Raw genomic sequence first — 12,331 nt, 5'->3', positions numbered from 1 at the left:
ACTTGGAGAGTTTTATTAAAAGAGATGTTTGTGAAAAGGCCATTTACCTGTACTCCTGTACACCCATACCTCTGCAAAATTGTATCATTTTAGACACAAATGTGTGATTCATTGTAAATACAGTTTACAAGCTTGTAAATAAACTCATTATATCTTATCATTCATCAACACTGTAGTTCAGAGCAGCAGCAATTAATCGACAAGTTGCCAACTATTGAATTAATCGCCAACTAATTTTGAGTTGTTTTTTAAGACAAAAAGTCTAATTGTCTGACTCCAGCATCTTAAATGTAAATATTTTCTGGTTTATTTACTCTTCTGTGACAGTAAACTGAATACCTTTGGGTTGTGGACAAAACAAGATGTGAGGACGTCATCTTGGGTTTTAGTAAACACTGATCGACATTTTAACCAGTTTCTGACATTTAATAGACCAAACAACTAATTGATTATTGGGAAAAAACAGAGAGATTAATCAACACTTAAAATAATAATTAGTTGCAGCCTTTAACGTGTCATGAATATACAATAATTCGGGTTTCATATGAAAAGAGCAATGTAATGTAACTGTTAGATAGTCAGTAATGGAAAAAGCCCTGAACTGCTCTCTCTGTTATTTTTTCAAACCTAATGTTCGGTGTTCCTCCTGTGTGACCTGAACTCTTTGGCTTCCCCCCCGTAACCAGCTGTTACTGTCTGTCTGCGTGGCTGCGTCTTCTCTGCTGTGGGGCTTCTCCTCTGCTGTGTGGGCGAGGTTATAAATAAGAGGCTGGAGGTTTTTGCGTGTGTGTGTGTTGTTTAACCAGCTGCTGGGGAGGTTTTGTTTGTCTCCTCTGAGTGCAGGTGTACTCGCCGGCCTCTAGATGCTGTTCTCAGGCCTGTTTTAAGTTCGGCACTTACCACCCTGCTTTTATCTCAAGGGTTTGAGTCTATTTGTGTTGGATCAGCATCACCTGTCTCCTGCGTTTTAGCTCTACGTGTGTGTGGGTGATTTTCTTTTTAAATGTATTGTTCAAAATCTGTCCAAAAAGTCCTGAAATATTTCCCTGTTGTTTGATTTTAGCAACATACTTTAAAATGTGTAATTCTTTAAAATGAGTATGTAGATTTATATATGGATCTACTCTGATTGGTGACAGATGGTGCAGATCTGACCAGTGGTAGAAGAAGTTTTCAGATACTTTGCCTACGTGAAAGTGCTAATACACCACTGTAAAAATGTATGTAAGTATAATCAGTAAAATGCTGTTTAAGTGTTAAAGGTAAAAGTACTTCATGCAGAGAAATACTTACATGGATAATGTGGAAACATTAGTTGTTGCTTTTTTTAATGAAAAATCATTAAAACAATCAACATAGCTCTGTCAATCAACTAAATGATTAATCAGCTTAATTATGCTGTATTTTGTACAATTATATATTGTTGGATAGTTTTGTTTAAACCATCATATTCTGTAAACTCTTAATTTAAAAACTCTTTTATCTAAAGCTATCGGTGGAGTAAAAACAATATTTTCCTCTGTATGTAGTGGAGTAGGAGTAGAAAGAAAATACTCATGTATAACTACCTCAGATTTTACTTAAGTGCCGTATTTGAGTAAATGTACTCAGTTACATTTCATCACCGGATATGACTGATGTCATACTGTTGTAGTTTGACTTTTTTCTGAGACTCAGAGGCTCAAAATTCCTCATGATGACCCCTAGAAAACTCTAGTGATTTCAGAGTTTGGGAGAATTGCCTCTGCAGTGATCGCTGGGAAGTTCACTGAGAATGCAGCAGAGAAAAAAAGTTTAAGAACCTATAGTTTGGGGTTTTTATGCTATTTCTGATCTTTCTGAAGAGTTCCCCTTAGATAAATTACAGCCTTTATGTATGTGTGTGTGTGTGTGTGTGTGTGTGTGTGGTTCTCGTCTAGACAGAGAGGAGCATGGGAAAGTGGCCCCGGCTTTGCAGGGCAGACCACCAGCAGTGACACCCACATAAATATCTAAATATTGACAGCTTGATATCCACAGTGTATAACAGGACCATCATGTACAATGTGTTGTTTTGTTGTTAGTTTGCGACAATGCTTGTAGTGACGATAGCATCAGACTTGCTGACAGTACGGGGCTGCAGCAGTATGCAGTGAAATCAGTGTACTGAGGTGTAAAAATTGATGGTTATCAGTGCAACAGGATGAAGAATGTCATCTGCTCATCTGCATCTCCTGTCCTCCTCGACTGACTGTCGGACTTTTTGCACATATTTTTATTTTAAAAAATAGTTTCAAGTTTTAATTTTAGTGAGCTTTTGTTTAACCAAAAGAGCTCTTCAGTTTTCATTCTTTCAGATAATAATAATGACATAAAATCAACAGAGAAAATGGTTTAAAATTCAGTCCTCCAGTACTTCTTACAAGGATCCCAGACCTTAGCAAAGAGATTAAGTTTACCACCAGTAAGAGTCTGATTTTACCCCAGAGACATTAACAAATCTGTAAGCCACTCTCTAAAAGCAAATTGTCACATGATTCCCAGTTTATAAGAATGAAACTTCTTGCAAGATGTTTGGTAAGGGCTTTCAGAAGTGCCTGGTCACACCAGTTTTACCATCTTATTTATTCAGTCTTGTGGGACATGTGATAAGAGCGAGATAAACTGTGCCTCAGCAAAACTCCAGTATTTTTAGGAAGTGCTGGTTAGCTTCAGCAGCTGCGTGGATCCAGACACTGCAGTGTTGTTCTGAGAGTCGTTTGGTTGGTTATCTACCACTTTGGTCCAGACGGAAATATCTCAGTATCTACTGGATGGATTGTTATGAAATTTTGTACAGACAATCACAGCAGCTAGAGGATACATCCGACTGACTTTGGTGATCCCCTGTTGTTCGCTGTAGCATCACAAGCAGGTTGACATTTTTATTTTTCATTGAAACATTTTGACAACTTTTGGATGGATTATTATGAAATTAAGTGCATGGGGGCCATGATGACTTTTAATGACCTTTCCTCTGCTAACAGGTCAGAGTTTTCACATATCCTGTGAAATGTTTTAATGTCTACCAGATAGGGCTGCAACTAACGATTATTTTCATTGTCGACTAATCTGTTGATTATTTCTTTGATTAGTCGACTAATCATTTTATCGAAAAATTTGTTAAGATGTTGAAAAATGTCAGTCTGTCTCTCCCAAACCCCAAAATTATGTCATCTAATGTCTTGTTTCATACTCACACCAGAGGCTTTTAGTTCATTATCATGGGAGTGTGTAAAGCTGCCAATATTTGAACGTAAGAAGCTTCAATAAGAGTATTTTGGGATACTTTTATAGTACTTTTCTATGAAAAATGACTCAAACCAATTAGTCGACTACTAAAATAGTCACCGATTGTTTTAATAGTCGATTAGTCATCGATTAGTTGACCAATCGTTACAGCCCAAATATTGTACCAGATAGACTGGCACAATATTTGGTACAGCCTTTCGTGGTTTACAGACGAAGATGACTTTGGTGATCCTCTGACTTTTCCTCTAGCGTCAACACGAGGTTCACATATCTGGTCTTGAGTGAAATGTCTCAACAAGCATTGGGTGAATTGCCTTTAAGTTAAAGTCTCCCTCAGGATGGATTGTCATTGTGATGCTCTGGTATTTCATGTAGCATGATCATCAGGTCAGAATTGTAAATTGTCCAAGATCTGATTTGTGACCAAATACTAAACTAATGACATTCCCATCAGCCTCAGCCGTACTTTGAATTTTGGGCTAATTAGCATGCAACCAACCCCAAATAAAACATGGTAAATATCAAACAGACTAAACATCAGTAAGTTTGCATCGTCATTATGATGATGTTCGCATGTTGGTGTTTGCCTATCCTGTGCCCAAATACGGTCCAGCCCAGTTGCTAGAAGAAAATGTCAGCATTGTACTTTTCTGCAAACCTTGAAGCTGTTACGTTAGCGTGTTTCATACATATAATATCAGCATTTCTAAAGTGATGTAGTACATGAGCTGACTTTCTCATTAGGAGGTGGAGGAGATGGTGGATGGCATGACACCAAGGCAGGATGCCTCCCAAGCTGCAGACCACTGCTCAAGACCAACAAACAACAAACCAGTTGTGATTTAGCAAATAATTGCTGTTTTTATTGAGACATTACTGCTTTTCCTGGGGGATTGTGCCCTTCAGACTGGGTATTTTAAGCAAAAACATGATCTTTTCCAAGTGGTTTTTGTGCCTAAGCCTAACCACATGTTTGCCACCACATTGTTGATATGTTAAGTTTCAACGTATCCTCTACATAACAGACAAATGTAACATATGTGTTGTTTGCAAAAACGTTCAGTGCCACCATTTTTTCTGGTGACGGTGTTGTACAGTCTCACAGCTGCTAGTGTGACTTGTTTATTTACAGAAATCATAGGAAAATGCACTGCAGCAAAATGTGCATCCACATTCCCGCTGCAGTTTGTTGGTGATGTGATCGACAACTTTTTCTCCAGGCCTGCTGTGACTTGATATTGAAGGCCAATGTTGCATGTGATTCATATGGGAGTCATTGCATTAGAACCTGCCTAAGGAACAGGCACTGAATGAGTCAAACATAAAGGTCCGTAAGTCCTTGCCACCAGGCCAGAACTGGGTCAAGGCTGTGGACTGACTACTTTTCTTAGAGATTACAGTAGTTGGTTATTAATTTACTGTAGCACGTTAAAGGACATAACTACAGGATTGTGTTGACTTGTCTGTTGTCTTTTTCTTTTGGTCACTTTAGATTGTTTTTATTCTCATTAATCAATGTCTGAGTTCCCTGTCATGCCTGTCTGTTAATTTTGTTTGTCCATCTGGCTACTTTAGACATCATATATCAGTCAGACACATACACAGGCACACACACACCTCTGTGAGAACATAATGTTTAAAAAAAATCCAGCCAGCCCCACAGTTCATTCAGAGTGACCCGAACAACTCATGGTGATTTATGACCGGCAGGGTCAGCTCTGGAGGAGACTGTGAGGGGTCACACAGTCATTTGGACGGCCAAAATAGACGCCTCTCGTTCACTCCCCCAGTGGGTCGATTTGTCTCTCTCAACCCAGAGCTGTTGCTGTGAAGCAAGTGTTGAATCACGTAGCCCTGGGTCAGTCTGTTAAAAGACCCCGACTGTTTGAGTTTTCCTGTAGCTCACTGTTGTGCCCATACTGGGTTTAGCGTTGGTGTGGTGTAATATTAGCACCCAGTGGAATACCGATCACTTTTGTATGTCACATGGGGGTCACAACCATGATGATGACATTCCTGTAGTGCCTGTCTGCACCTTTGCAAAGGGGGTCAGTGAGCATGAAAGTTCTGCAACATCTCGCTTATAGTGTAGCAGTGTAGCAGTGTAGCAGTACCAAACTGGAGCTGGAGTTACCCGTTGTGGAGCTAGGAAATCCATGTTAATGCAACAGCATGGAGCCTGAATGAGGTGAGATGGGACGAGCAGGTGGGGATCACTGCAGCTGAGTGTCGAAGTGTTCAGACATCTGTCAGTCAAGGTAAACACACACCTCAAAATATACACCTCCTAAAGGCCCAGTGTGTAGGATTTAGGGGAATATATTGGCAGAAATGGAATAGTATGATAAGTATGTTTTCTTTATCGTATAATCAGCTAAAAATAATGATCATCGTGTTATTGTTACCTTAAAATGAGCTGTTTACAGTACAGGCCAAAAGTTTGGACACACCTTCTCATTCAATGCATTTTCTTTATTTTCATGACTATTTACATTGTAGATTCTCACTGAAGGCATCAAAACTATGAATGAACACATGTGGAGTTATGTACTTAACAAAAAAAGGTGAAATAACTGAAAACATGTTTTATATTCTAGTTTCTTCAAAATAGCCACCCTTTGCTCTGATTACTGCTTTGCACACTCTTGGCATTCTCTCCATGAGCTTCAAGAGGTAGTCACCTGAAATGGTTTCCACTTCACAGGTGTGCCTTATCAGGGTTAATTAGTGGAATTTCTTGCTTTATCAATGGGGTTGGGACCATCAGTTGTGTTGTGCAGAAGTCAGGTTAATACACAGCCGACAGCCCTATTGGACAACTGTTAAAATTCATATTATGGCAAGAACCAATCAGCTAACTAAAGAAAAACGAGTGGCCATCATTACTTTAAGAAATGAAGGTCAGTCAGTCCGGAAAATTGCAAAAACTTTAAATGTGTCCCCAAGTGGAGTCGCAAAAACCATCAAGCGCTACAACGAAACTGGCACACATGAGGACCGACCCAGGAAAGGAAGACCAAGAGTCACCTCTGCTTCTGAGGATAAGTTCATCCGAGTCACCAGCCTCAGAAATCGCAAGTTAACAGCAGCTCAGATCAGAGACCAGATGAATGCCACACAGAGTTCTAGCAGCAGACCCATCTCTAGAACAACTGTTAAGAGGAGACTGCGCCAATCAGGCCTTCATGGTCAAATAGCTGCTAGGAAACCACTGCTAAGGAGAGGCAACAAGCAGAAGAGATTTGTTTGGGCCAAGAAACACAAGGAATGGACATTAGACCAGTGGAAATCTGTGCTTTGGTCTGATGAGTCCAAATTTGAGATCTTTGGTTCCAACCGCCGTGTCTTTGTGAGACGCAGAAAAGGTGAACGGATGGATTCCACATGCCTGGTTCCCACTGTGAAGCATGGAGGAGGAGGTGTGATGGTGTGGGGGTGTTTTGCTGGTGACACTGTTAGGGATTTATTCAAAATTGAAGGCACACTGAACCAGCATGGCTACCACAGCATCCTGCAGCGACATGCCATCCCATCCGGTTTGCGTTTAGTTGGACCATCATTTATTTTTCAACAGGACAATGACCCCAAACACACCTCCAGGCTGTGTAAGGGCTATTTGACCAAGAAGGAGAGTGATGGAGTGCTGCGGCAGATGACCTGGCCTCCACAGTCACCGGACCTGAACTCAATCGAGATGGTTTGGGGTGAGCTGGACCGCAGAGTGAAGGCAAAGGGGCCAACAAGTGCTAAACACCTCTGGGAACTCCTTCAAGACTGTTGGAAAACCATTTCAGGTGACTACCTCTTGAAGCTCATGGAGAGAATGCCAAGAGTGTGCAAAGCAGTAATCAGAGCAAAGGGTGGCTATTTTGAAGAAACTAGAATATAAAACATGTTTTCAGTTATTTCACCTTTTTTTGTTAAGTACATAACTCCACATGTGTTCATTCATAGTTTTGATGCCTTCAGTGAGAATCTACAATGTAAATAGTCATGAAAATAAAGAAAACGCATTGAATGAGAAGGTGTGTCCAAACTTTTGGCCTGTACTGTATATCTACATAGGGAGCGGGTAGTCGTGCACAGAGTCCGCCTTGTTGCACTGCCATGTTTCTACAGTAGCTTAAAACAGACATACCAAACACTGGTACTAGATAGGACCATTCACCTTTTGCATCAGCCACCATAGTTAGCAGTCCCTCTGCAACGAGGGGCATCCGTAAAACACTGATTTGTGATGTGAAACTGCTTTATTCAGTGTTGCTCCCGGTTGCAATCACGAACCTAACAATGAGTTCAGGCTTGGCACACAGGAGAAGTTTCAGCTGGTTGCAATCTGCAGTCCTCACCGTTAGATGCCACTAAATCCTACATACTGCTTCTTAAAAGCCTCGATGGCACAGTTATTTTAAAATTGCAACCAAGACATGAAATAGGAGGGGAAACAAGCCATTGAGATTTCAGCTTATATTGATTTGTAGAAATAATTTTACCATGTGCAGAGATCTTTTTAGAGCCAGCATACAGTGGTTGTTACTAGTACTGCATCTTGCACATTGGGCTGACATTGGCGCCAGATGTGGTGGTTGCTGCATGGGTGAAAACCAATGTGGATGCAGCTATGTGCACTTCTGCAGCAGAGAAACCATAGGGTTGGTTGCCAGTTCTTCCTTGTCCAGTGACCACTGATTACAGATCACAAAACACAAAAGGTCAGGAATGAAAAGTGTGTGGTTTGTATTTTGCAGATTGAGTTAGTGCCAAATTCTTTTCATATCTTTTCTTCAGATGGTTTCACTGCACCAGGTTACTCATCTGACTTTTCAGCCTTACTGCTATGTTGCTACAGCAGACAGTAACCCTGAATCTAATCATAATTTCTTGTAGAACAGCAACAGCGGCATTTACTCAACACCATGCTCCCAAGATCTTGTCAGAAAATAGACCTGCTGCTGCAAAAATGAATAAGACATGAGTTTCAGCTTTCTGAGTTTGGGTTGTGGGAGCTACATTGTTCGGGCTTTCTTTGAGAGTAAAACTGCCTTGATGTGCACCGTAGTATTGCTGCATTGCTGTAAGTAAAATATCTCAATACAGAATTCCAGTTTCACTTAGTTTGCTGTCAGTAAACTTGATAACTTAATCACATGCTATAGGAGTGCAGTTAACTCTTTCACACAAAGTGAATGTTTACTAAATGTAGCAACATAGAGGGGTGCTGTTTCCCTGGTTTAAAGAAACCCAATGACAAATGGGGAGGAAATGCCAATAATAGTTTGAATAACAGAGGACGTTTAGCTTCTGATAAGAGTATCACCTACTGTCCCAAATGGGAATTTTAATTCAATAGCTTTCTGAAATCTTAAGCATCTGCTTGTTTGTCCTCTTGCATGGGATTCAAGCTCTTGAAAATACGTCTGGTTTGTTTACCACCAAAAACATGCCCTACATCCCAAGGACTCCATAAATAAGTTTAAGAGACACTGAAGCAGCCAATCACCCATAAAACTCATGAACTTCCGGCGCAGCCCAGCTCTGACTCCCGCCCGCTCACTGGAGAAAATGCATCCTCAGCTATGTTAACTGCTTTACAGAATGGTAATGAGGTGTGAGCTGCCTAAGCCAGAGTTCGGGACGATGCATGCTTGAAGTGCTGAGGATGCTGATGGCAAAAATAGAAGGCCAAGGCTCGAGATGCGTTTGTTTCCATCACTGGCTGGGATTAGCAGCTTCTAAACACTCCGTTCCATTAGGGCCATTGTGACAAAGACTCATGAACACGCGCTCACTTTTTTAAATCCGCTCTGACACAGTAGAACATTGACAGCGGCGCTTCCAAATACAGTAAAGCGAGTGTTACATTCAGAGTGACAGGCTTGTTTTATTGGCTGTTTTTATCTGTCTGGAGCTGTTAATGTTGCACAGACATTCACAGTGGGGATAAGTAGAAAGATGACAGTGTACACTGCAGATACAAACCAAACACTACCTGCTGGCACTTAAGACTCATAATAAGTAAATGATTCCTGATTTGACTGACAAACCTACGGTAGCTGTAGTGTTTGCATTGTTTCCAACTTTGTAGCACAAACAGCGAGCATATCAAACTGTGTTTGGAGAGATTTAACTCTGAGTTAAGGATACGGGGACATAGCAACATACAGTAGTGATTTCATTTTTTATTTCAGCAGTAATCTTCGTCTGAAACTCACATTGTTCTCTCTACATGAGTGTGTCAGAGTGAAGCAGTTGTCATCATCTGCAAGGGTGAACAGTTAGTTTCCAAAGACATACACACACACACACACACACACACACATGGAATTTCATGGATTTATTTTCGTCAAACATTTATTTTTAACCAGGAAAGCTGGTTCTGTGCAGATTGTAATTCACAATGACGACCTGACAAAGAAGCAAAGGAGGAGGGGCAGAGATTTGGGATTAAGTAAAATGTCCTGTTTATAATATGTATGAGTGAAATGGAGAGAGAGAGAGAAATGGAGTAAGAAGGGGATTTGGAGAGAGAGAGAGAGAGATGAGGACAAGGGCGACAAGGCCTTGGCTGCGACCAGTTGAATCAACAGCTTCTCTCCTCTGGCGAGGACACGCTCGCTCTGCTCAAGCCTAATACCACAGACATGCTGTCACACACATACACACGCACACACACACACACACACACACACACACACACATCATTTTATTTCTCTCTCATCCCCGCTCCATGCCACTTTCTCCTCCCGTTCTCCCTTTCTCCCCCTCTCTGTGTCCCTTTGTGGCTTTTGCACATTTGCCTTGTCACCCAGTAGAGTCAGTGCATTAACAGCCTGGAGGAGGACCAGAGAGGGAGAGAGGGGAGGAACATGAGGACAACAATGATGGCTCCAGTATATGACGACAACAACAACAACAACAACATCAACACACATGTTTGTCCTCAGGCTTGTTCTCAACTGCAGAAGTCAAGGCAGAGGGCATGCTACTCTCAAATACATTATGATGAATAAGTTGTTCAGTTGCCGGGTAAGAAACATCTGATATTTTCCTCTATTCCTATTGGTGCAGCACATCAGAAGGTGCATGCACACAGTTAGGGCAACAAATTGTTTAACTATGACAACATGATACCCTAGTTTGGCATACATTAGTGCTGGAAAGGTTGATTAGTTGGTTAGTTGACTGAAAGAAAATGAATCGACAAAAATTAAGTCTTGAGTCTTTAATCAAAATAAAAATAATCTGGTGTCAAATTATCAAATATGAAAAGTGAATGTCTTTTGGGTTTTTGGTTTTTGGTTGGACAAAACAAGCAAAGTGAAGACAGCGCCCTGGTGGCTACGTTCTACTAATTTGTATACACTAAACAATTAATTTATTGATCACAACTATAATGCACAGATTCACTGACAGTTGTTGTTAGTTGCAACCATTGCACAAATATATGATACATAAATAATTGGAAATTTAACAACATAAAAAAATATAATCTCAAATGCATCAGTGTTTAACACTGTGAGAACAGAAGCAGCCATAAACAACCTAAATATTACACAGTATATAAAAAAATAAGTGCAACAAGTTAAAGCTGCTTTAAACTATATATTCATATCAACAATGAAAGAGGTTGCCCATAGCAACACGAAGAGCAGGCTGTTGTCATGCACTGTTTGTATGTATACCTACAAAAGTAATGCACCAGAATTCGTATATGACCCTGGAGAGGGCTGCAATTATGTGACCAATGTGCTGGCAGGATTAGAATAGGGCATAGTATAAAGAGCAAAACTTTACATAAGGTGGCCGGTTTTGGCGGTGGATGGGTCAAACAAACACATGACTTTCCCCCAGGAGGCTTGTGTTTGTGTCCCATGTGAAACCAAGTGAACTTTGAGTTATTTTAAGGTATGTTGTCACAAGGTTTTTTTCCCCTAAATCCACCCTACAAAACTTTATGTTGAGTATGTTATGTGATGGAGCCCAAATATTATCCTTTTACCATGATCTTTCTAAACCTAACCTAACCACTACGGGTGCTATGTTGTTGGGAACCAATTCGTTAGATATCATATGAAACATTGTCTGAGGGTACATTGCAGAGAATTATCACCTGCTTGGCTATTGCCCTCAACTCTATGGAGCGTTTAGCTTATTTTTTTGATTTTCCTGTCTGCAACTTTACAATTTTGGTCCACTTTACATTTGTCTTTGACTTTCACTGCTCTTGTAGTGTTGTGTTCAGCAGCAGCCAACTGTACACTTTCTGCTTGGCTCCAAACAGCAGACCAAATTAGCAACTAGCTGATAAACAAAGTAGAGCATTTAGCAGAGTCAGATATTTTCCTCAGGATTTGGTGGAGATAAAAATCAGAGCTAAAAGGAGAGTGACTCTTACATTTAAACTTAACTGGTAGCCAGTGCTTGAAGTATGCTGGTACTCAGCCGTACTCAGTACCGGTACTCTTCTGTGTACTGTGACATTTTCTTGTGCACCGGCACTTATCAGAAGCTGCCAGTACTCTTTTTACCCTCTCTATATCAGGATCTTTGGGCAATCCATAATGGACCTAAATAAACTGCATAACCCAGGGTGCACTGGGGGCATTAAGTGACTATCACTACTGTTCTCTGCTGGTGGCTTGTCTAAGTAATTTTACATCACAGTAATGTTGGCGTGGCCCCAAAAGGGCTAGAGAACATGAACAGAGTCAGAAGATAAAGCAACAGAGCTTTGAAAGTTAAAGGGAGAACAGTGGTGCCACTCCTAGCAGCCTGTAGTTGTAACATTAGCATCAGTAAAACCACCACTAGAGATGAGAAGACTGGTCCTTTCAGTAACTTGGTTTGTGTCATCCACTCGCTACTGGCAAACCGCTGGTTCAGCGATATGATCAGGTAGTATAGCCATTCTATCTTTGGTTCGTTTCTTTCAAGCTGGACTGCTTCTCCTGGTGTTTTTATTGAGTTTGTATCTTATCCTCCTTCAGGGCAGATATTTATCGTCTCTTACTTATTGCTCCCATTATTAGATCCCATCTCTCAGTTTGCCCTCACAATAGTC

The sequence above is a fragment of the Epinephelus lanceolatus genome, chromosome 8, assembly GCF_041903045.1.
Source record: "Epinephelus lanceolatus isolate andai-2023 chromosome 8, ASM4190304v1, whole genome shotgun sequence".
Classification (NCBI taxonomy): domain Eukaryota; kingdom Metazoa; phylum Chordata; class Actinopteri; order Perciformes; family Serranidae; genus Epinephelus; species Epinephelus lanceolatus.
This window is presented reverse-complemented; position numbering follows the sequence as displayed.